Genomic DNA, 26,712 nt, shown 5'->3' with positions numbered 1-26,712 from the left:
CACGAACCATGTACATGATTTTTCACTCTGAAATTTCATCGTTCGCGTCGCTCATTGGCTGTGACTTAAAACTGAACCATTATTTCATCACATTCATTTAGGTAATAAATCTCAGTACTTATATAAAAACAGTTTATTTTTCATGAGTTATTATTAGTTTCTCAGTTTTCACGAAAATTTACTCATGATTCACGAAAATTGACTCATGATTCACGAATCACAGTCCGCAAAACAAGAAGTTCACGGATCTGTCTCGAAAGTCCCGTAAGCTTTCCGGGCCCGAAAAGCCAATTCAAAAACTGTGATCCGTTTATTCTAAAAAGCTGGCCTTTTACCATGATTTCAAGACACAAAAGGGCAGACTTGCAACAAAATTTCATTCCTGGAAACGTCTTCGTCTTTGAGATATGTAGGAAATTATAGCAACCGAACTAGACCCATAAAGTTTCGGGAGTTTCGAGAAACGGGCCCCAGGTGGGGCTATCAATTCACGAATCACTGCTAAAATATTGAACTCTTCTTACGAATCAGGAAATTTTTCCCCCCTCGAGTCAGGCGTGTCGAATAACCCGTGTACCACCCTGTTCAAAGTAACTTTTGCTCTTGCAGCACTAACTAGCTGACGGCATATTAGACAAGATAGCCGCCGTTTGAGAAGGGATACTACTGAGACTGAGATTATTTACTACACCGATATATCATTGACAGACGACGATATTACATCGACAGAACGTGACCGATATTTCATCGACAGAACGTGACCGATATTTCATCGACAGACGACCGATATTTCATCGACAGACGACCGATATTTCATCGACAGACGACCGATATTTCATCGACAGACGACCGACATGCTGCGACAGCCGACCATTAGGTAGCGATCGATATCTCCGCCGAAGTGATCACTGCTTGTTATCGTTCGACAATCGATGGAGTGTCCGCGAAAGGTAAGATTCTATTCACCGACTATCGACTGACTGTCGACTCACACGTCGACCGAGTGTCGATCGACAGGCCGGTCGAGTGTCAACTACACTCGATCGATATGTAGGTCGAGTGTCCAACGCTGGTATCGATCGACACTCGACCGCGGGTCCCGTTAGTGCACATGATCCGATGAAACTTTGAAATGATATATGTCATACATGTACATGACTTTGTGACATTAAGAAGAACACAGTAAGCAGCAAATTTAGACATTGATGGAACATTTAATTTTACATGTGAACGAACAATTCCCTAAGGAAACTTGCAAACAATTTCTGAATACTTTTTCATTTGCTTTTGCAGGATTTTGGCATTTCCAATGTAGCTTGTACATCACAAGAAGACCAAGATAATAGGAGGCTAAAAGTCAATCTGCTAAGCAGCGAGTGGAGATCATCAACTGATGGAGACCTGTCAACCATCAACAGAGAGCTTTCCATACAGTTAGCTAAACACTCCATTGTGGAAGGTAGTGTCTTTCTTCCGCGACGCAGTGAAGAAGACAAAAACAATGCAGCAAGTCATGATGTGGAGATTTTTGAAGCTGAAAAAGCTATTGGTTGGAATCCAGTTGACTGGCTGATTAATGTCCCAGATGGACATGTCATGGATTGTGTAGTAGAACATGGAGTAACTCTTGGCAGACAAGTGCCGGTCATTAGAAAACATCACCAATGCAAATGGATCCAAGTTGTTCACACTGCCCCAGAAGAACTTGGAATATACAAAAGCATTTCACAAGGCGAACAACTGCAAAAAATAGAAGTATCACTGTGTAACATGGCTGATCAAGTTATATCAATTAGACCTAAGCTGACAAATGCTTACAAGCGTTACCTTTGTCGCAGTAAAAAAAGACTAAGTTTTAGATCTGACTCCAACCATATTCTCTGAGGTTTTGGACAAGGAGCAAGCCACTGAGGAAAGAAGAATATTCAGTGTTCTACTCATTGGAAGTGGTGACAGCTGTGAAGATTTCATTTTGAAAGGGTTTGACCTTGCAGCTCAAGCAATTGCAGAGTTGAAAGATAAATCCTACCAACTGAAGTTTGTTGGTGCACCAAGAGGGAAAGGAGATGAATTAGCAGATAAGTTGCTTCAACATGGCTGTGATATTTGGATACATGGCAATAAAAACCTCTGATGTTCTTTGATTTCAATACTTTAATACACACACTATCCACATGGCAGCCAACGAGTACCACAACATCAACTTTCGCTAGGCATCACGGGATGCGTACAAACACAACCTTTTCACACTTCCAGTACTATAAACTACAATGGCATTGACCGTAGTTAGCTAATTGTTCACAGCTCCAGTGACAGCAGAGAAGTATTAGCTGACTTATCCTGTGAGGCTGACCTTGCCATCATGCCATCCAAGACTGAAGGATTTGGACTTAGAGCTCTTGAAGCCTTATCTGCTGGTTTACCTGTACTTATCAGTGTTAATTAAGGATTTGGAGAAGCTCTGAAGGAGGTGCTTTTAGGATCCCAGTGTGTGATTGACTCTGAAGATCCCAAAGACTGGGCCAAGGAAATCAAGGCTGTACGACAGAAGAAGAGCAGCGTGCGACTTGCAGAAACAAAGTTTCTTCGTGGAAAGTATCTTGAGATGTACAGCTGGGAAGCGCCCATCAGAAGTCTTGTAGAAAGGATGCACAGTCTCATATATGGTAAGTTGGTCTCTTCATCAGTTTATTGGGAAAATGATTCTAGCATAGTCATTAATGTTGACATTCTTCACCCTGATGTCTCTACATTTTCTGTGAATGATAAAGAGATTTGTAACATAGTCAGGAACTTGTTAAATTCGTTATCATTTCTATTTGATTCAAGAGTGTTAGTGTGAGGGGGTGACTTTGAAAGTGGCTTACTCCTAGGAGTTATGGGGGAAATGATATTTATTTTGTTTAATGACAAGAGTGGGCTGCTTTTAGCTGAGGGAATATTCTTGGCCAGCAGTCATCTTCGCAGGGACATCAGTGATTATGAAGTCAGGTTGTCTGTAAGTGTGGGTGCCTCAGGACATGAGAAGTTTAGGGCCATGGCTTCCCCTTGTCAATTGAGCCCTTCCCACTGTTCTGACCCTGGATACTGGCAGTCTACTGCCACCTATAAGACCTCTTATCGCTGTCTGTTTAGTTTGCGAGCTGGTTCTCATGTTTGTATTTCGACTTACAGCCCCTTTTCTGGACAGAGCCACTTATGTAGATAATCAACAGCTGCAATTAATCAAATACTTTAAGGACCTCTTTATGTTAAAAGTCAAATGGTGGATATTACAACATGGTTGCTACAGGTCAGGGAGAGGTCAGGGAATTTCAAAAACATATGGCTGTGGCAACCATGTAGAAGCCAAACTTTGACACCGCAAATAGTTCTGATGGTGACTGTCTGCCACACTCATTTAGTTTTGTAATTTCTTTATATTTTTGGCATTTTGCAAAACATTACTCTACTTAAAATACACTACAGGACTCAGTTACAGTACGTTGCTTACAATAGTTTACTATGAACACACCACAAACTAAGTATAGTTTACAATAAACTTGATTACAGCAGATGACTTACTATCGATTACTTCCACTTCCTACACCATATTCTACATTTACATTACTTAACGACATATTACACTTCTTTCAATATGTTACGTAAATTACTTACAGTACCTTAATAATAGTATATAGCGAAATGGTGTGCTTTACAATAAAATTGACTTCTTATGCTACTCTGCACTGTTTGGACGACACCCATCCCACAAAACGATGTGGTAAAAGCTTATTCCATTTCTGAAAATGTTTAGCTAATTTATTCCGCTTTGTTGCTATCTTCATTTCTACCTGGGATATCTCCCCGATCTTGGTCTTATAAACTCGTATAGAGGGGTTCTTAGAATTGAATTTACACTTGTATATATAAAATGTAGCTGTCTGTATTAGGTGATTTAGAATGGTAAAGTCCTCTTCCGCATTGAAAACTCCAAAAATTATATCTATTATTGTATAGGTTTGAAAACTAACTTGACATTCACCAAGTCAAGAACAGAAAGCTTCCTAGAAAATCTTGGTAACATTGCAGTAGAAAAAGATGTGCTCGAAGGATTCAGCCTCTTGTTTACAAAAAGTACATGAGGGCGAATCCACCACTCCCCACCTAAACAATCTTTCGTTCGTAAATACTATATTATTTAATACTTTGTATTGGAATTCTCTAATTTTAGTTTCAATTGTGACGGTAAAAAGCAGAGTATATTTTTTTCCAGTCGAACGGAAATTGTGGAAATTTTTCCTTGAACTTTTTTTGCGCAGTTGGAGGGATTTGCTTTTTGCTTTTAAACGCGTTTTAAAGCGATTTGGACGTGATTTTTGCTAACATTACCTAAGATTTTTCCAAATTTAAATAGATTATGTCATCTGTATGAGAGGGGGGATGTTGAGCGCTTTTTCTAATAATTTGTAAATTAAGCGAGTTTTACCTGGAAGTTGAAGCTTGAATGGAATTCTGCCTTGTCACCATCTATAAGGGATTACATGAGATAGCAATGCGCCTGCGCAGATCATTCTTCAAAGACAACTCACTGCATGCATAACCAGAAGAAACCCTGACAAGACAGGGGAGGGAGTATGGGAGGGCATGTAATCCCTTATTGCTTGTGACAAGGCAGAATTCCAATCAAGCTTCAACTTCCAGGTAAGCCTCACTTAATTTACAAATTCTACCTTGTCACGCAACAAGGGATCTCAAAAGATTTCAAAGCAGTGCGTGCAGGGGGTTTCAGGCCCAGTCAGAGAATAGACTATAAAGCCATAATGTAGAATTTAATTAACTAAACAGTGTTTTGACTAGACGGAGTCTCAAGGACTCCACGAGCGAAGGACTTTTTGCTTACAACTTTGTTATAGTACTTTGCAAAGGTACAGTCACTCTTCCAGCCAGCTGCGGATAAAATGTCCACTAAAGGAACAACACTGGTGTTTGCGGCTGAAGCTGATGCTGCCCTTGTACTATGAAGTTTAAATTTCTTTATAACAATACCAGCATTTTCCATGCCATTTTTAACCCAGCGACTGATGGTGGCTCTTGAGACTGGTTTAAACGGTTTAATGTAACTCAACAATAACTGTGTGTTTGACCCTCCGGTAGAGGATGTTCTGCTAATGTACTCTCTCAATAACGAAACAATACAAAGACGCTCATCGCGAGGATATGCTTCAAACTTAATAACAGGCTGTTTTGTACCAGCTTTCGAATGCTTAACAATGTTTCCGCTTGACTGGCTCTTATAGCCAAACCCGAAAGATTTAAGCAGTAGTCTGGCTGTGCGTGACCTTTCGTCCCACACGATTCACTTCAGTGAGGTCTTTAACCTGCTTCGGTAATTCATCTCCGAAGAGCCAGGATGTTGATCGAATAGTTTCAGAGCACAAGTGCTTGTAATCATTGTTAAGATCCGGCTTGATGAGCTCTTTCCGCCTTAAGTTTAACTCATTGTTAGCATCTACCAGCAGAACTATGCTGTCCGACAAAAGTTGAATGAGATCTTTCCCATTAGGGAGATCCTTGAGGCCAGTAAGAATTTTATCCGTTACACGGACAACTCCTGTTAGTCCCTTGACTAAAGAGGTTTGCACTTTTTGCATACGAATGTCCATTGACCTGACATTTGAGCTCAGGCTGTCCCAAACAAGGTAGTTGACTTTCACCTTTGTCAAAGCTTCCACATTGCTCAGGCGCACCATTTTGTTGAGGCTTTCTTGTAGTCTCTCATTTTGTAGCCCCCTTTCCAGCAAATTATTGATAACTCAGGCAAAATCTTCGTCTATGGCGTCTCCGACGACCTCGGTGTTTAATTCTTGTTTAAGACTAGCCAAAGCATCGGCTTTGGACACCTCATTAGAGGATTTTGAGTCGTTTTTGGAGCTTTTCTTCTGAAGGAGAGAGTCTAGCGTCGTCTCATTTTTCTACTCTTTAAGCGGTGGGTCGTGTTCATCAGGTTCGTCGTCGCTACCATCCGACTGCAAAGATTACTTTCATATGCAGCAAGGGCATTCTGAAACATGGGGCCCATGGACGAAAACCCCTTTTCAATAGCTTTCTGGAGCGCGGCGAGCTACTCATTAGAGCACAAATTCGCCGAAGGGTTGTTGTTGCCGTCGTTTAGATGACTTTCTTCGTCAATAGGCAAGCCAGGGCCATCGGTTATCGTCACTTTAGGTTCCAGAGGAATATGAGAACTCTTCTTTGAGGTTTTTAGACATGATTTTGGAAATTCTCGCTCAGATTGTCTTTAAGACGTCCGCGTGGTTGCAGGAAACGCAAAGCAATGATCTGCGCAGGTCCAATGCTATCTCATGGGATCCCTTGTTGCGTGACAAGGTAGAATACGTCTCCAGTCACTAGGAATGGCCTCCACGATGCTCATTAATTGAATATATTGTAGCGGAGATAAATTTGCGTGTAACACCTTAACACCCTTTAAGAAGATTCCAGTGTCAGAAATGAGATCACCGATCGTAACAATTCCTTCAGAAAACAAGTGTTTTTCGAAAAATGAGATCTTTTAGACAGTAAAATTTTTATTGTTCCATATAACCTGGTGAACTACATCTTCGTACGAAAGTATCGAAGGTTGCCTTAACCTGGACCAAGCATCCAGGTACTCCTTATAAAAGATCGGAAGGTAGATAGGTAACTGTCTGATATCAAAATTGCACTTAAGAATAAGTTCTCTCCCTACCTGAGAAAGGAAGTAATTTAATGTTATTTTCCAAGAGCTGTTATTATCCTTATTTGTAAATATTTTTAATACCATCACCCTCTGTGCGAGGATCATCGACTGAATATCCAACATCTTAAGCCCTCCATCCTCCATATCATTGATGAGAGTGGCGCGTTTAATTTTATCATTGCCTTTCCAAATAAAACGGTACGTCAGACTGTTGAGCTCTTTGATGAAATCATCTATGACTGTAATAAACGACGCTTCACTCAAGACTTTAGGGATAATAAACGATTTAAGAAGCTGTATCCTTCCAAAAAGTGTAAGCCCTTTCCATTTCCACATATTTATTGTATTTTTAATAGACTTTAAAATTGCTTCAAAGTTCACTTTCATCCTGGATGAGACGTTATAGTCAAAAACGATTCCTAGAATTTTAATTGAAGTTCGTACTTTATGAGCATAATTGTTTTGATCAAGACGATGACACAGCAAACAGTGCTGATGGTGACTGTCAACCACACTCACGCAAAAAGTATATAATTGAAAGTTTCTATCATTTTACTAAGTAAGCCAGATGAAAAAGGAAGTGGCTCTGCCAAAAAAAGGAGGAAATAGTTTTGTAATCTTGATTAGAGAAAACAAAATCGTTTATTGCAAAGCCTTGAAAGGCAAATGCCCAATCAAAAAGTTAAACAAAATAAAAAAATTCACGAAAATGGAATTTTTGCCTCTGAAACAAGGAGGCTTAGAAAAGAAAAATTATGAGCTTCACATGAGGGTAGAGTAGCCTTCAGCTGCAAATAAGCAGAGTTCAGTAACTTCTTGTTGTACTTCAAATTTTTCATGTAAAGCAATGTTTATTATTATTATTATTATTATTATTATTATTGTATTTCCATTTTACTATTAAACAAAGGCTTTGTCCTCAGAGGTATAAACTTTACAGTTTTTGTGTAAAACTACTTTTTTTCTGTTTTGGAAATGTTTTAAAACACTTGGCAACTGCATGATAAATCAAAGACCAAGAATATGTGAAAATCATAAATGTGCACTGCAATCCAAAGGGAACTGGTCCAAAGGGAAACATATTAAACTGTTTGACACAGGGCCAGTGTTAATGTAATTTGTAAAATAACACAACGAAGAAAGTAGAGGACACAATGTGGAAACAAATTACAACAATGTTACAATTTCGTGGTACTACACCCAACCCTCAATCCCACTGTTTTGGCCAGCAACATTACGCTGCTACCCTCTGACATAATTTGGAAAAAGTGCCGTTAGATATTTTTCAATCTTCTGATGTTATCTAGGGTGAAACGATCGTCTCTTGCAGATCAAGTGCACAACATAGGCAAGTCAGAAAAAACAGACGTTACCACACAATGCCCGGAGAATTCTGAGTCTGAAGGCAAGTTTTTCAAAGAGTCAAATTCCTCAAAACATACGGTAATTTCCGGCCGTTTACCCACACGGCCGATTACCCGCACCGGCTGATTATTTACCCGCGGGTAAACGGCCGGAAATTACGGTACTTATCTCTGAGATGGACCCCCTCTGTGTTACAGACTTTTTTTCACGCATTTTAACGTTTTAAACATTTAAGAATAAAGGTATGCCTGATATTTTTTGGTAAAAAAAGGGATTTGAAACAGTGGACGCCATCTTTTAAAAATCTCCTTTAGGATCCCAATGGGGAAGGGAGGTGACGATGATTCCTATAAGGGGGAATGGGGTAACGGTCACGGATGACTTTTTATGTGTCAGGTGACTTATACTGCTGCTCGATCTACTGCGAGGATCTTGTATCATATGTATCAAATACCGCAGTTCAAAATGTATGAACTTCATATATTTCATTGTATCTTATTTATCACTTTCACGGGTTTATTACGAATCAACTCAACGGCCTGCTCCCAGTTGGCTTGTTAGCTCAATTGGTTGAGCGCTGCACTAGTATCGCAGAGGTCAGTGGTTCGAATCCCGTACAGGCCTGATTTTTTTCAGGTCTGATTTTCGCTATTGCTTAAATAGCGCTATCTACTGCGAGGATCGTGTATCATATGTATCTAATACCGCAGTTCAAAATATATGAACTTCATATATTTCATTGTGTCTGATTTATCACTTTCACGGGTTTATTACGAATCAACTCAACGGCCTGCTCCCAGTTGGCTTGTTAGCTCAATTGGTAGAGCGCTGCACTAGTATCGCAGAGGTCAGTGGTTCGAATCCCGTACAGGCCTGATTTTTTTCAGGTCTGATTTTCGCTATTGCTTAAATAGCGCTATCTACTGCGAGGATCGTGTATCATATGCTCTATCTTTTGTTAAGGCAAGCGATCAGCGAGTGCCAAAAACTGTAAACTATTTTTGCCATGCAGACTTTTTATCCCAGCAGGGTGTAGCGCGATGAGTTTATTATTACAAGCCAAAATGATGATTATCAAGATAACACGACAGAGTTTAATGAAACTTTCAGATTACCCAGACAAATTTGTAAAGCTGATCAGACGAGAGTACAAGGGCGCTGTACTGTGTCCCTTCCCTTGGTGTGGGGATGAATTGCAATTCCGACTGTCCAAGATCTTTACAAGACTGACGACGGTTGGCCGAAAGAAAGAACGAGCAAAGTTAACGAATAACCCAGTCAAAATGACTGATGTCCTTAGGCCATACAAAGAATGTGAATGTGAATTTGAATGTAAATGTAAGCACGTAATACCAAGAGTGGTGTTGATTTAAGGGACATCTGGAATGAGAAAAACCACATACTGTCAGAAGCTTGCGTATGATTGGTCTTTGGGAGACATTAAAGGGGTATCTTTTCCTAGAGTGGACATGCTTGTTCGGCTGACATGTGACATAAAGACGAACGATATAGAAGACTCAATTGATGATCAGCTATTATCATTTACAATAGACAAGAAAGACAAGGAAAAGTTCTTTCATTTCATTCGCCATAACCAAACTAGAATCTTGTTGGTGCTTGACGGATTGGATGAATTACCGAAGAAGCTGTTCAAAGAATTTTTGCCTTTGATTAAAGGTAGAGTATTTCAGTCGACCTATGTCATGTTAACAGCTCGACACGAAGCAGGGATAAAAGTTCGGTTACACAGTGATGCGCCTTTTGAGATTGTAGGCTACACCAAAGGAGACGCAGACGATTATATTATTAAGTACTTTAGCAGTCACGAAAAACCGATCCTTGCTGGGAAACTGATCAAGGAAATAGACAAGGACTCACAGCTTAGAGAATTGACTGCCAATGCGCTGAACACAGCTCTTCTATGTCTTGTCTTATTGCTCCGACTTACATTTCAGATCTTGTATCTCTGAAAGACACAGGGGGTGGGTACTATCTTAGATCAAATGATGGCAAACTTCTTAACATTCCACCATGCAAGTCTCTTTCCACGCTTGGTGATCGATCTTTTTATATGGCTGCCCCTAAATTATGGAACAATCTTACCCTTTTTATTAGAAATATATCTTCAGTTAATGCTTTCAAGAAGGCTCTAAAAACTCATTTATTACAGAAGGCGTTTCCTAGCTAATTTATTGTTTTTATTCTTTTCATAAAGAAGGATTTGTATATAGGACTTTAAAGTTTATTAGTTATTGTAAATAAGACTTTTTGTTAATTGGAATATGTTCAGGATTTTAGGATTTTGTTGAGTCAGTGTAATGCGCAGAGGAAAATTTTTTTCTTTGGATTGATATTTGCGCAAAACAAAACAATAAATATTATTATTATTATTATTATTATTATTATTATCATTATTATCGTTTTTGCAGATACAGACCGAATACTGCGTCACAGCAGAACCATATTGTTTTGTGAACTTGTCAGCTGTGTTCTTAGAAGATATTGTTCGAAGAAAGAAATCTCTTTGGAAGAACAAGATTCCGTTGAGAAGTACACAGAGCAGCTAAATCAGTTAGGAGAACTGGCCCTTGAAGCTCTGCTAAAAGATCAATTAACTTTCACTTTAGAGGAGCTGAAAAATCAGTCACACGAATTCCTGCAGCTTGGATTTCTTTCTCGGGAGGCCAGTGTAAGCAAAATCAAACCAAAGCCAAGTTACGTATTTATCCACAAGACTTTTTAAGAGTATTTTGCCGCATTCCACCTGGCGCATGAATTGCTAACGGCTGACAGGGACAAGGCCGCCATGCTGGCACAGCTTAGTCCTGTTGATAAGTACTGGCAGGTGTGGAAGTTTCTCATAACAACGGCAGCAAGTAAAAATGATGATGCAGGGACAGTCGACAGAGAGTTTTCTTTCGTAGTGAAAACAATTGAAGCTATTGCTCAATGTGAACATCCTAATACTGGACTCAAACCCTACCAAATAAAGATGGCCGGTACACTCGCACGCTGTTTTCCAGTGGATGAAATAACAGCGAGTGGTTATGACTTTACCTTGAGCTCTCGATTTTTATTCGTTATGTTCGAATTGCTTAATGGCAACTGCAAACTGAACAAATTAACTTGGAAACTCAGTGTATCAGCTGCAGCAGCACTTGCAAATGTCCTTCAAACAAGTCATACTCTGAAGCACTTACTTTTAGCGAACGGCTCGTGCATCACATCACTAACAAGACCTCTTCAGGCGAATCGCACGGTAACGCATTTAAATACGCGTGAAGCCGGAGTTGGTGATATGGAAGTCAAAGCACCAGGAACAGTTCTCCAGTCAAATACCACTTTGACTCATTTGTGCTTAGCTGAGAATAAGATCACGCATATCAGAGTTGAAGCCTTAGCAGAAGCTTTAAAGTCCAATAGAGTATTGGAGAACTTGGATATCGGAATGAACTACACTGGTGATAAGGGAGCCGTAGCACTTTCTCAAGCTTTGGAGTCTAACCGAGCTTTAAGGTGCTTAAATGTGTGTAGTGGAGTGTCACTTGAGCTTATTGGCGATCGCGGGATAAGACCTATAGCACACGCTCTCCTATATAATAGTTAAAGGACTTAGCTAGATATTCAAGGACATAGTTTTAGTGACTCGTCACTAACAGAGCTTGGAAAGGCTCTGCAGTCAAACTGTTCTCTGCCTCATTTATGCCTGGGGTATGGCTCTTTTCTTCCTTTCCTGCATCTCACTTTGGTGATTCATCAGCAGAAGCGTTTTCAAAGGCTCTTCAGTCACGTGACACTCAGCTGACCCGTTTAGATTTAAGCCATACCTCAATCCACTCATCGTGTGTGATAATCCTAGCAGAGGCTCTCAGGGTTAATGGCACTCTGGAACGTCTAGATTTGAGTCTAAACCGCATCGACTCTCTCGGCGCAGTAGCTCTTGCGCAGGCACTGAAAACAAATCAAACCCCGAGTCCAGTAGAGAGAACAAACTCTGAAGACATTCAAGCCTTGACACAAGTTAGGGCTTACGTAACCGTTTTTGTGTTGCCACGGCAAGATCACTCTGAAGTTTAGTCAAACATTTTCTTTGTCTCAAGTGAGGGAAAAAGTTGCTGTCATGCGATAGACTTTGATTTTCGTGTTTTTCCTTTCCTGTTCACAAGCTGATGTTTACAGTAATTGTATTTTCTTTTCTTCTGGCTGATTTTGGTTCGTAAAAGGGAAATCAACAAACTTACTTACTTACTGCCCATCATGCCTGTGTGGCGCATAGGGCAGCAACAAAATCCTTCCAACCCTGCCTATCTTTAGCCAGTTTTTCAATGGTGCTCCAGCTATAATTGAGCTCCCTTAGTCCCTTCTCTACAGTCCTGTACCAAGTTGTTTTCGGGCGTCCTCTCCTTCGTTTGCCTTCAAGTGTCCAGCGCATGGCAATTCTGGCTATGTTGTTACTGGGCTTTCGCATCACATGTCCAATCCACCTCCATCTTCTCCTGGTGACAAGTGTACGAATATCCTCCTATTTGGTTTGTCTCAGTAGCTGGTTGTGTGATATTTTCTGAGGCCAGAAGATTCTCAGAGTCTTCCTGAGGCTAGCTGTGGGGAAGGATGCTAGTCTTGAGAGATCTTGTTCGGTCATTCGCCAGCATTTCGAGATTCCGAGTATCAAAGGAGAGTTGACAATACGCAGCTCTGATAGATTGTAAATTTCGTCTTTGTGCTGTAGCTTGCTGACCTCCACTTTGATCTTAACCTCATAAAGGCGTATCTTGCTTTGTTAAATCTGCTTTGTATATCTACACTAGTACCTCCCTCTTGGCAAAGCACACTTCTTAGGTATGTAAACTTGTTGGTGTATTGAATGCCCTGTCCTCTTACCCTGATCTTTGTTGGGGAAGGGACATCAAAACACATGGCCTCCGTCTTCTTCAAGCTAATTCTCAAGCCGACCTGGTTGCTAAATATGCTGAGCCGGTCTGTCTTCTCCTGAATGTGCCGTCGAGTGTGGGAGAATAGGGCTAAAATCGTCTGCGAAGTCGAGGTCTTCGAGCGTAGTAAAAGGGGTCCATCTTATGCCTCCTCGCTAATCTTTCGTGCCAAACATCCAGGAAGCCGTAACTGACCTGGACATCAACACAGACGTTCCAGCTACGAGGGAAATCATCCACGCCATTAATTCCCTGAAAAATGGAAAAGCTCCTGGCCATGATAATCTAAAGGCTGAGATGTTTAAAGCAGTCCGTAAGCTTGCGGCAGCCATCCTGACCTCCTTGTTTACAAAGATATGGGAACGGGAAGAAATTCCGACAGATTGGAGCAAAGGAGTGATAATCAAGATACCAAAGAGAGGGTCTCTAAGTGATTGTAACAACTGGCGAGGAATTACCCTTTTGTCTGTACCGAGTAAAATCTTTTGCAAGGTCATTCTACAGCGCATCACTCAAGGCCCCGGCCGGACCAACACTCAAGGTCTTAAAATGATTGAGAAAAATTTGCTACCTTTCTATAACATCAAGAAATGGTTAGATATTCTAGTCTTCTCGGATAGGGACAAATAAATGGAGGTTCCGTCTCCTGCAGGGTTGGGGCAGGAGACGTTAATTTCCCACACACGAGATTACTGTGTGATGGATGTCCTCCCCTGGGGTGGGATGGGTGGGTTAGGACAGCAGGTCCACATCAGCTATTACAGCTGCCAAATTAATTAACCTGCTTAAACAAATAAATGAACTTCAACTTCAACTTCAAGCTGTTGATGACATCCTGCGGAACGAGCAATCTGGATTTCGCAAGGGGCGTGGATGTACGGATCATATTTTCACACTGCGGAACATACTGGGTCCTTCGTCGAACAATGGAAGAAATCAACAAAACCGATGTCAAATCTCCGCGCTTATGCAGGTTTATGCACCCAGCGTCTCCGTAATGTAAAGCGATGTATGTCGTCCCGGTCACAAAAGTTACATCAAGGGGGAAAGGCGTGCAGCGTCCACTAAATGTTCTTTTATATTTTCACCGGATGGGACGTGTCTGCCGTAATCTCATGATTCCCCGATCAATTGCAAGCTTAAAATTCTCCCTTTCCTCCCTTTTCCACCTCTCCGGGCAATCCACTGTCGCCTGTGCCTGGGTTGGGGACGTGGAACCTTAGAGATCCGGACTGGAAGTCGCGGTCGCTTATCAATTATAATGATATTTATCATTTGTGTGGCGCATATTTTATTAAATAATCATATGCGCATAAGTATTCTTCTAAAATATTGCTACAAATAGTGAAAAATAAATTATAAATATATCTTATTAACCAAGCGCGAGGGCCGTACTGGGAGAATATCGGCCCGAAGTCTTGACAGTACGGACTGAGCGCAGCGAGGTCCGTACAAAAAAGACCGAGGGCCGATATTCTTCCAGTACGGTCCCGAGCAAGCTTGGTTAATAAGAGATTTATTATACGACTGAAGTTCAAAGGGACACAAGTATGGTATCATTCGGGACCATTCGGGACAGTGCCGGTCCAATACTTAGAGAATATTGGACCGGCAATAGAGCATTTTGATTGGTTGATTTTAGTTATTGGCCCTCTGACTGCCCGAGTCGTGTAATAATAAGTAATATTAAATGTATTAAAATATAAATTTCATCAATTTATCAAGCCTCGTGACAAGTACTGTAGTAACAAACGTAATATAGATAAATCAAATCTATGATAAATCAGTATTAGATGAAATAAGGTTATAAACTAATCATATGCTTAAGAAAATAAGTAAGTCGTTGGAGATGAGAAACAGTTCATAATCTTTTGGTCGTTGATAATGTCTTGAAAGTACAAACGGTGGCTGCTTGTTTAACGAATAAAGGCAGTCTATTCCATGCTATTGGAGCAGCGTTTATAGACGATCAGTCACCCACTGTCTTCTTAGTTCCAACAGATAGAATACCGTTACTTTTACGGCGTAAATCATAACTCGACGGTGGGAGAACTTCTAAATCTGAAAGATATTTAGCGGCTAATCCCTTGATAACGTCGAAAATAAAGAGTAGAATTTTAAATTCTATGCGCAAGTGTAGCGGCAACCAGTGCAGCTTTTTAAGTATTAGGGTGATGTGGCTGAACTTAGGTCCGCAGTTTTCCAGCCTGGCGCAAGCGTTCACAAATAGAGCAGTTTCTTTGATATTCTGAAACCCCGTAAAATCGGCCATGACAGTAGTCTAATTGAATTGTGATGAAGAGATGAAGAAGCCGTTCAGTTTGCTCCGTATTTATTCGATTAAGCGCCCAACCTCGACTAAGCACCCAGCCTCGAATAAGCGCCCACCTCCAACACCCCACGCCCAAAAAGTACTTTTTAAGCGCCCAACCTCGAATAAACGCCCACCTCCCTTTTTTAAAACAAAAAATATTAATAAAGTACACAAGAGAAATACGGGTATGATTATTATGGTACGGTATTTCTTTAATGGCTTACAATCTCTAGTTTCATTGTTTCATTTTTACTCACTGAAAATGGTGAAAATTTAATAAGCGCCCAGCCTCGAATAAGTGCCCACCTCGAATAAACGCCCACCCTGAAAGTCCAAAAATTGAATAAGTGCCCACCCTTACCACCCCACCCCCAAAAAGTACTTTTTAAGCGCCCAACCTCGAGTAAACACCCACCCCCCCCCAAAAAAAAATGCACAAGAGGAATGCTGGTATTGATTATTACGGTATTCCTTTAACAATCTCTAGTTTCATTGTCTGAAAATGTTATGACAGCGTTGGAATTTTTCTCAAAGTTTTAACTGAAATGTCCATGTGGGCGCAAACTTCTTTCAACCGCAACAAAAAAAGAAACAAAAAAAAGAATGGTGAAAATTTATGAAGAGCCCAACCCCCAGTAAGCGCCCACCTCGAATAAGCGTCCACCCTGAAAGTCCAAAAATTAAATAAGCGCCCAGGCGCCTAATCGAATAAATATGGTATTTCTTGGGTTCGGATAAAGAAGGGACATATCCATTTGAGAGTCGAACCAAGTACTCAGGTTCCTTGCAGATAACACAGTGTGACACCAGCTTCACCAACCTTGATACTACTGATGGTCATCCGGTCAGATGTTAACGACTACCAATGAAAAGGAAGTAGTCGTATCGTCATTAAGCCAGAGTATATTCTCTCTCATCCAGTTCCCAAGCGCAGCCATAGCTTCGATTTGGCTTAAGCTGTCAGGTGGCTAGAATGATAGATATAGCTGCTTGATCTTGCTGCAGGTCATCGGCATAGGCATGCGCTGAAGGGAAGTGCTAACGCAAGATATCAAACAGCCTGTTAGTATAGATAGTAAATAACGTTAGGGCTAAGTATGAACCCGGTGGAACACCGCAATCTAAAAAAATGTGCTAGAGAGTGTGCCATCAACCGAAATACCCTACGTTCTGTCCGCCAGATATTTTTGAAACTAGGAATGCGCTTTACCACGTAAGCCGAACAGTGACTACAATCTTCGTAACAAGATATTATAGTCTACTGTATCGATGGCAGCACTCAGATACAATAATACGAGGAGTGTTACATGGCCTTTATCCAAGTTCGTGAGTAGATTGTTTTATTTTGCCTCAAGCTAAACAGTTTCGGCGCAACGATTTTGGCGGTAAGCATTTTGTGAATAAGATAGCAAGTCATTATCCATCATGTGACTTTGGATCTGGGTGGCAGCTGCCTTTTTTGTAAGTTTAGATATGAACTGCAAGTTACTGCGAAAGTTTTAATTGATGGATTGAAGACGATGCTTCTAGAGTAGGTGGTACACTAAGACACACTTCCAATCACTAGTAAAGTATCCTGTTTCTAAGGAAATGTTGACCAGTTTAGTTATCACAGAGAGTAACTCGCCCAGACACACTGAAAAAGCGACGCTGGAATTGGATCAAGCACGCACGACTTCTTATTCGCCAAGGGTAGTTTGCGTGCGTCCTCCACAGACAATGGCGAAAATTCATAGAATGTGATATCAGCATTGCACCTCTCAGTTATTACTCGGGACTTGACATCAGGCTGGTCACCCGCGATCAGCTTCGATCTTATTGTAGTGATGATATGAACAAAGAATTCACCTATCTCATTTGCGAATGCGGGAGCGACTATGTTAGGCGGAAGGGGTTTATCCGGCTTTATTTTCAGTGAGGCGTTTACTTGCTCTAAATGACTTAGATTGATCATTAATTTTGTTCTCGATGAACTGCTCATAATAATTATACCAAACCTCGTTCATAATATAAATTGCGTAAATAATATAGGAAATATTTTGCCTTTACAAAAAAAGCTGACGATCGAATCCGACACTTGGGTGTGACGTTTGAACGCAATTTTGGCATTACGGGCGGAAATTTGAACGAAATAGTATTCTTAAGTTCGAATGCCCGGGGCAGTGCCCTGGGGCGGATGGTGCAGCTTCAATTGATCAACGCATTAAGACGAAACACTCGAAATTCTGAGACTTAAACTATTTCTAGGTGGGATGTACTTTTACGGTTAACTTTTGTATGACTTGCGCCTAGTACAACTGGCTTCAAACAGTTAGTGTCACTGAGACCCTCATTTGATCTATCACCTGATGATATCTTCGTATCTGGCAAGTAGTTACATTATTAGAGAGATTTAGGAAGAGGTCGGGAACGTCATTTCAGAACGGGAGAGCGCGCGGAATAGTCTGGACTCGACACCATTCGACTTCCGGTGTTAGCGTTGCCGTTCTCCCAAACAAGTTCAGGACGTCTCTCCGCTGGTTTTTCCGTCGCGATCAGAACGTCTGAGATTTCCCTCAATCGTGCACTTGTAAATCGATCCAAACGAGATAATACTGTTTGGAAGTATTTCAAAACTTGTGTTCAGGATAATTGGGTCCCTTTCTTTGTTTTAATCGGTGTATTTTTGAAAACTTGCCGCTTCAATATGCTGGATTCCCGAAAGGAAATTGGAACACAATCGTTGGCAAGCGATCCAAGATTTCAGGACTCAGTTTGCTGTTGAATGAGCAAGGCTTTAGACAATAAAAGGGCTTTTCCTTAATACATATCTTTAAGCCTATGTGAAAACTCTAAGAATGGAATGCTTTTGAATTTTATCGTAAATCGTTTCATCGATAACCATGCTGCATGTTGAACTTCGGAGCAGTCAATCAAATGAACTAGGGACCTTAAGCATCGATGACTTTAGGTGTCACGGACGTTCGCCGGAAGTGATTTTTCAGCTGTCATTAGCCGTTGCTATGGATACACCGTCCGTCCCTTATGAAAGGTCACGTCGACAACTCAGGATCACTTGGTTTGACGTCCTGGAGAAAACGCAGAAATACAGGTGGATTTGAGATTAAAATTGCTGTACTTCGAAGACGATTTGATGTCATTCACTCCGATAACCACATTAAATTTTCTCGGCTGTTGTACTCGTCGTCATGTCAAGCCTGCAAGTTCCCGGTGAAGGAGGAAATTACGCTGGTCGAAGCAGATCCTCGAGGTTAGTTGTCATGCAGCTTAATTGTTTTTTTGGACGAAAATCTCTGAAGTCTTGCAAGTAACTTGGCGTAATGCGTGCTTTGAGAAAAAAAAAATTCTTAGCCTTAGCTTAAAGTTAACTTCGCTACAACAAAATAAATATCAAAAGTCGTCCGTTAGTTTTGTGCAACAAGCAGTCGGCAGTTCCTGTTTTGTTTATCTTTTTTGTCCGGCCCGGCTCAAAGTGCGACATCTAGCTATACGAATGTACACACTTTTTTCTCAAGTAATCTTTCTTAAAGGACTATCTGAGATTGGCGGAAATTAAAGAATATAGGTAGCCGTGATACCGCCCAAACTGGTTTGAAAATAGAATGTGTGTTGCATCTAATAAACTTACCCTTACATGTAAAGCATTTTATTTAAGCTTTAGTAATAGAGCACTTTTCCGTGTTTATATAGCCTCATCTAAACACGAAGTTGGTTGAGAGAATTCAAGACAGTTTGCGAACGCTTTTCATTCCACTAATTTATTCGGGTTTTTCTTGTTGCCATGTTCCCACCAATAATGTAGCTTCATTTTCTGCCTTTAAAAGCACACACAACCCACAATTCCTCTATTCGCTCCGACGAAGGGCTAACGCTCGAAACGTCAGCTTTTGTAATCGTTACGGTGGTCAATTTACCATTTCAACTTTGTTGATATATGCAAATTATTTCGTTACCCCCACCGACGCAGCCCCAAACAGTTTCTTTAGAAACTATCAGCCTTTATGAAAGGAGTAATTGATGACGATGGGATGTGGATCCATGGCCATCAATTTTTTTTCCATAGTGGAGAATTTTCGAATCTAAATTAATTTACTTGAGAAAATCAAAATTGTAAATATGTTTAATTTTTAATTTTAAAACAGCTGAACTGATTTTGTAATAATAATCCATTACATTTATATGATACAAATATATATTTGTAAAAAGATGTAAAAAAATGTATTTACATATTTTACAATACAAACTCTTCCTTAACTTTCATTTCATAAATATAATGGTATTAAATATGACAACAATTAATGAGAAACTAATAAAATGTTTCGTTTTTCAAGGTTTGATCATAATGCAAACTCATTATCTTCATTAAAGGCTGTCAGATAACGAATTGAAAACTATATAGTTTAAAAACCTAAAAACTATAATCATGGTTATGTTTAATGCACTTGCTGAATTGATTAAAAGTTAAATTGTAAGCTAATAAATTTTTCAATATTTAAGTTTTTTTCATTAAAGTGCAAACACCAAGTTCATCAAATTTGTTAAAATAAGAAACTATAGTTTCAAAACCTCAGTCATCGTGTATTAGATGCAAAGCTCAATTGAACTTTTTAACTATTTTCAGCAAGTGTATTTAACATAGCCATGTTCATTCCTTGTTGTTGCTGCTGGAGGTGCTGTTGTTGCTGCTGGAATTGTTGCTGTTGCTGAAGCAGCATTGCTTGGAATGGCTGTTGTTAACGCAATTCCTCGGCACGCAATTCAAGCTCTCTTTATCGGTTGAGCTGTTGTTCAGCTTGTTTGGAGGCTTTTCTCTCAATGCTTTGTTCCAAGAGTTCCGTGACACTGGTGTGGCTTTTTCTCTTTTTGGGTGTCGTACCATCAGAGTTCTCTTCATTGTCCGTGCTGGTTCTTCGTTTTGTTTCACTTAACTTCCCTGTTGCTCGTTTCCTCATCTCTTCGGCTGTTACTTTTTCACCTTCTTCTTTCCCCTGCTGCTGCTCCTGCCAATTCACAATCTGTTCATGGATATTGGTCAGGGCTTGGTATATCTCGTCGTATTCAACATGCACCCCACTAGCCTCATGCCACTTTCTTCCTTTTCTCTTTTTATTGAAGTCTTGGTATAACTTATCAAACTTCTCTCTTGCTGATCTTTGACTAACTTTCATTCTACCCTCTTGTAAATGTTGGGCGATTTTCGTCCAAGATATCCCTCTCTCTTTTGAACCTGGTCGGTACTTGTGAGGCTCCTCAACCAGTACTTCTATGAGTAGCATAGCTTTGTGTTTCCTTTTCCAAATAAAAAGTTTTCGTTTCGCCATCGCTGCGAAGAAAGTCAGGAAAGTGTCAACCATATCACAACAAGTCATTGTTTATATCTCTCATGCTTGTTTAACGTGTAAAGGGTGAAAGTGCTTTTTAAGGCCTTTATTTTTCAATTTAAATTTATTCGACTGCCGATATGTTTGTTGCATGTATAGACCTCAGAATTTCGTGAAAATAAGTCAGCCAAAAAGTACCAAAAACAAATGGAATCAGGGTTTGTAATAACATTCAATTCGACAAAACCTCTGCATACGGCTTTAAGTTTGCTTTTACTGACTTAGAAAAAGACTTACGTAAGTTTAAAGTACAAAATACTCACCTTTCGAAACTCGTTCTCTGGAAGGCGACTTCTGGTCAGAATCTCGTTGTCGACGAGGGGCGGACGACGAGTTTCCCGCTCCCGTGAGAGAGTCATGGAGAGCTACGCATGCGCAATGTGAGCACGCTAGTAAACTCGTACTCGTACTCGTTCTCGTACTCGAATCTAAAGCTCTGGGTATGCCCTTAAAGTTGGGTTGTGGAAAAAAAACTCTGGGTTTTATTGGAAAAAATCTGAGTTTCGGAAAAAAAATCTGGGGTTTTTGTGGCAAAAAAAGTGGGTTTTGAAAAAAAACCTGGGTTTTGGAAAAAAAAAGCTGGTTTTTTTAAAAAAAAAAAAAAAACCCTGGGTTTTGAAAAAAAAAAAAAGAAAAAGAAAAGATGGTTTTTGAGAAAAAACAAAACAAAACAAAAACAAAATCCAGCAACAAAAAAATCATTGAAAACAGTTATGAATATATCTTAAAGTAAACAGTTGGGTTTTGATGTCTTTTACGGGCCTCGGTAAAAAACAGTTTATTGATCATGAGTTACTATTAGATTCTCAGTTTTCACGAAAATTTACTCATGATTCACGAATCACGGTCCGCAAAACAAGAAATTGACGGATCTCTCTCGAAAGTCCCATAAGCTCTCCGGGCCCGGAAAGCCAGTTCAAAAAGTGCGATCCGGGAGTAGTCCAGTGGTGAGTGCGCTGGACTCTGGGTCAAATGGCCCGGGTTCAGGTCCTGGCTGGGGCATGACGTTGTGTCCTTAAGCAAGACACTTCACTCACATTGCTTCGTCTTCTCGGATAGGACGTAAAGCCGGAAGTCCCGTCTCCTGCATGTATCAATAACTTAATTTGGCAGGGGACGTTAAAGAACCCACATCACGAGATTACTGTGAGGTGGTCTGGCCTGGTTACTGGGAATGGGGGGAGGGGGCATCTGTAGAATTTCTTCTTTATTTATTGTAAACTGCCCCCGCACAGTGTTGTAAAGCGCATTAGAGCATTTCATGGAAATGCGCTATAAAAATCGATATATTATTATTATCATTATTATTATTATTATTATTATTATTATCCGCTTATTCTAAAAAGCTGGCCTTTTACCATGAATTCAAGACACGAAAGGGCAGACTTGTTGAAAAATTTCATTCCTGGAAACGTCTTCGTCTTTGAGATACGTAGGAAATTACAGCACTCGAACTAGACCCATAAAGTTTCGGGAATTTCGAGAAACAGGCCCCAGGTGGGGCTATCAATTCACGAATCACAACTAAAATATTGAACTCTTCTCACGAATCATGAACTTTTCCCCAATCGAATCGGCGTCTCCAATAAACCATGTACCACCCTGTTGAAAGTAACTTTTGCTCTTGCAGGAAATCTAAGTAATAGTTCACTCGACCTAGCACTAACTAGCTGACGGCATATTAGACAAGATAGCCGCCGTTTGGAGGAGGAATACTACTGAGACTGAGATAATTTACTACACCGATACATCATCGACAGACGACCGATGTTTCATCGACAGACGACCGATATTTCATCGACAGACGACCGATATTTCATTGACAGACGACCGACATGCTGCCGACAGGCGATCATTAGATAGCGATCGATATGTCGACCGAGTGATCACCGCTAGTATCGATCGACACTCGATGGAGTGTCGGCGAAAGGTAAGATTCTAGTCACCGACTATCGACCGACTGTCGACCGACATGTCGACCGAGTGTCGATCGACAGGTCGATCGAGTGTCAACTACACTCGATCGCTGGTATCGATCGACACTCGACCGCGGATGCCGTTAGTACACATGATCCAAGGGGGCTGACAGAGAGGTGACAACCCATCCCAAGAGAAATATCACAAGACTCAGTACAAAAATAAGATCAGGGAACAAAAAGCCACCTGAATCGGCAACAACGCCTTGCAGTCTGCCCGGAAGAGCGTGAATTTATTTTTGTTGTTGTTGCTCGTACTGCAATGGGCACAGGCCGTAAGCTACTAGCATCACGAGGGCGAGATATTCAAGATACAGATAGACCTCCACCGATAGCCATTTATACAATACAGTAAACTTTATTTATGCTCGAATTATTTATTTATTTATTTATTTAACTAATTATTGCTCGAAATAGTTGAAGACAAAAGTCCTGGCTCATCCTACGCCGGGAAAAATTGAATTTTGAGTCCTCTGGAGATTCAATTTCTGACATAGGGAGACCAAGTTAGTGTATTTTAATGCCTTACTTTTTCGTTTCAGAATCCTACCCTCTTGTTACTTTAAAGGAAAATGGTTGCCAACCATGTATTCTTGCAATGCACAAAGTTGTGAACTCTATTTACAAATAAATTACCAGAGATACAATGAATATATGAGGTTCATATATTTTGAACTGCGGTATTAGATACGTATGATGCACGATCCTCGCAGTAGATAGCGCTATTTATGCAATAGCGAAAATCAGACCTGAAAAAAATCAGGCCTGTACGGGACTCGAACCACTGACCTCTGCGGTACTAGTGCAGCGCTCAACCAATTGAGCTAACAAGCCAACTGGGAGCAGGCCGTTAAGTTGATTCGTAATAAACCCGTGACATCAGCACGTGCATCATACGCATCTAATACCGCAGTTCAAAATATATGAACTTCATATATTCATTGTATCTCATTTATCACTTTCACGGGTTTATTACGAATCAACTTAACGGCCTGCTCCCAGTTGGCTTGTTAGCTCAATTGGTAGAGCGCTGCACTAGTATCGCAGAGGTCATTGGTTCGAGTCCCGTACAGGCCTGATTTTTTTCGGGTCTGATTTTCGCTATTGCATAAATAGCGCTATCTACTGCGAGGATTGTGTATCACACGTAAATAAATTACCTCTTACCGTATTCGTTAATCATATTTGCGATTTATTAACGTTTGATATCTCAGAGACAAGAGACATGATTTTCACTTTCACCATAACAGGACAAATATTAAACGGGTGTCTTTTGTTTGTTTTTTCGTTTGTTTGGTTTTGTTTCTCCATTTTCTAACCTTTTTTCTGTCCGTTCCTCAAACTGGCGACGTCATCTGATTTTAACGGTATGTCAGGATACACATTTGTAAAATTTAATGGAAGCCAAGAATCAGAAAACTCTTACCCGAAATTGAAAGACTCCTCACCTGTTATTCATCTTTATTGATTTATTCTGATATTTTTTGTATGGGTAAATGTCTTACTCTTTCAGAAACACGGTTTGGAATACCGTATTTCCTCCAATAAGCGCCCTCTCTTTAATATAAGCGCCCACCCCCATTGTTATGATTTAAAACAAGCACCCACCTTGAATGAGCCCCTCCCCTCGCCCACACTTTCCTAAACAGGAGGGATTCAAAGAAACACCTGCTTCGATTCCACTTTATTTCCAACTTGTATCGCTTCAATAGAAGAAGTGTTTCTTCTCTGTTCTAGCTTGTGAAATTCCATTTTTCCTTTGCGTGTTATCTGTTCTGTTGATTTTTTTACTATTGTCGTACTAACTTGATACCCCTCGATTATCTCCCCTCGTTTCAATGAGCGCTCACCATTTTGGGTGTAATTTAACAAGCGCTTAGGCGCTTATTTGAGGTCATACAGATCGGTCATACAGTAAACCTGGTCACACAATCATTTGTTACTCGCCCCATTCTTTCAGCAATTCGCGATAACGAGGCAGCTTAAAGTGCGTGCTAGAACTGTTTTGAGATATCTGATATATCAGCAGAGAGGCATTTTGTCTGCGCATGCGCGAGCGGAATTAGTTTGTCGCGTTCGGCGCCATTTGTAGAGTTTTCGACGCGTTTCTACGAGGTTTCACTGGACGATCGACACCTTTTTGTAAGATTTTGTGAATATGGATCAAGGAGTATGACAAGTTCGCCAACATTTCTAACTCTGTGGATACTCATGGTGTTTGCTGGCTCTTCGGTTGAGGATATTTTAATGAAGTCAAATATATTTTTTATTAGGAAAAGAATTGATTCAGTTGTGATTTGTTAAAAAAACTTTTCAACCAAAACCTAAACTTCTGTGAACTTTTACTTTTTGCAAAATACATTGCACTAGCAGTTTAAGCTCTTAAACACTCCAACCTGGCTGCTATATTAAAGAAATTTATAGACATTTGCCAGGGGGTTTAGCTGTGACAATTTTACAGGAGACAAGTCATGTATGAATCACTCAATAAATTTATTAGCTCTCATCCTAGAAGCTTAAACACTCTTAAGGAATATGACTGATCACTTCTCACATTCATTTTCAATGAAATCTGGACAAAACTTCTGAAAACTTTATTGGAAATTTTATTGGTAATTTTACCAATTTTACAAATAAAGTAGACATAACTCCCATATAGCATATTAGTCTAGGCAAGTTGTGTACAGAGAACAAAAGACTAATAATTTAAACCAGTAGTAAGCTTCTGGGAATAATGACAAATTCTTGAATAACAGCTTGCCACAGTAAATGTCACTGCCAACCATTCTGTCTATACTACCAATTATTGGGTCACTTCACATTACCTTAAACAGAAGAGAACATAAAAGTTAATTCATATCATCAATCTTAATAAATAAGAATTTCATGATCACGACATATACAGCAAAGTGAAATATAACTCAACTGGTTTGAAATTCATAGTGCACTTCGACTCAACATTCATTTCGCAAGGCAAAGCATTCTACTGAAATGAACAGGACAGAATACAGCTGACGCCATTCGTTTCGAATAACACATGAACATGAAGAAAAGGGCACCAGTTTTACTCATGAGACAAAGCCCACGCATTTTTTTGAGGTTAATGGACTAGTTAGACCGAAAGCTAGATAAATAAACAATGAACTGACAATAGAAAGGGATTTGGGGGCCAATTGATAAATAAGTTTTACCGAAGTTTTTCCTCTAGTTAGCACATGAAGCTCGAAAAGGCAATAATAAAAATTACCGCCAAAACACAATAAAAAAATAAGCCAAAACCGTAGTTGATTGAGGTAAGACCATAACCGTTGTTAAGACACATGCCCACCCACCATATTCAACAGACTTAGAGAGCAAAAAGGCCAAAGACGGTTTTGGGTCATGACTTGAAAAATCCACCAAAACCTCCCGAAAAATAATTCGCCGAGGGTTGTAGTTAGAGCAACTTAATCCTGAAGCTGGAACATTTTTTAAAGCCTTGTGTCCTATATGACTGTAAAGAGAACGAAAAGACGATGTTATTTAAAGTGATTTGATGCTTGGGGGCCACCTCAAACTTAACGCAATTTTACTTCGAAGTTGAAGTAAAATAATATCAAACTCTAAATTTCTACCTTTCCTCGGATCAAATATCTCCCGATCGTCTCCACAGACAACTTTGTGATTCACAAAAATAAAACATCAACATCTTAAGACTAATCTTCAAGGTTTGTTGTCTCATGTGTACATATTGATCTTCAGTAACTCAAATATCAAACTTCAAGTTTTTGGGCTTTTTTCGCGTTTTGTTCGCACTTTGATCATTAAAATATCCACAACCGAAGAGCCAGCAAACACCATGAGTATCCACAGAGTTAGAAATGTTGGCGAACTTGTCATACTCCTTGATCCATATTCACAAAATCTTACAAAAAGGTGTCGATCGTCCAGTGAAACCTCGCAGAAACACGTCGAAAACTCTACAAATGGCGCCGAACGCGACAAACTAATTCCGCTCGCGCATGCGCAGACAAAATGCCTCTCT

The 26,712-nt window shown here is 40.2% G+C and overlaps 1 long non-coding RNA gene and 1 pseudogene across 1 annotated transcript; one reads left to right on the top strand and one right to left on the bottom strand.

Moving 5' to 3' along the window:
• The first annotated feature begins 932 nt into the window (after window positions 1–932).
• On the top strand, window positions 933–12,163 carry LOC111341387 (uncharacterized; annotated as a pseudogene).
• Window positions 12,164–25,259: 13,096 nt separating this feature from the next.
• On the bottom strand, window positions 25,260–26,708 carry LOC148727219 (uncharacterized). Its single transcript, XR_015989891.1, has 2 exons — window positions 26,021–26,708; window positions 25,260–25,513 (listed from the first exon to the last, which is right to left on the bottom strand). It is a non-coding gene; the product is annotated as an uncharacterized LOC148727219 (long non-coding RNA).
• Between the last annotated feature and the right edge of the window lie 4 nt (window positions 26,709–26,712).

This window comes from Stylophora pistillata, chromosome 7 (genome assembly GCF_964205215.1).
Source record: "Stylophora pistillata chromosome 7, jaStyPist1.2, whole genome shotgun sequence".
Classification (NCBI taxonomy): domain Eukaryota; kingdom Metazoa; phylum Cnidaria; class Anthozoa; order Scleractinia; family Pocilloporidae; genus Stylophora; species Stylophora pistillata.
The sequence above is the reverse complement of the archived record's forward strand: the minus strand, read 5'-3'. Positions and strand labels throughout refer to the sequence as shown.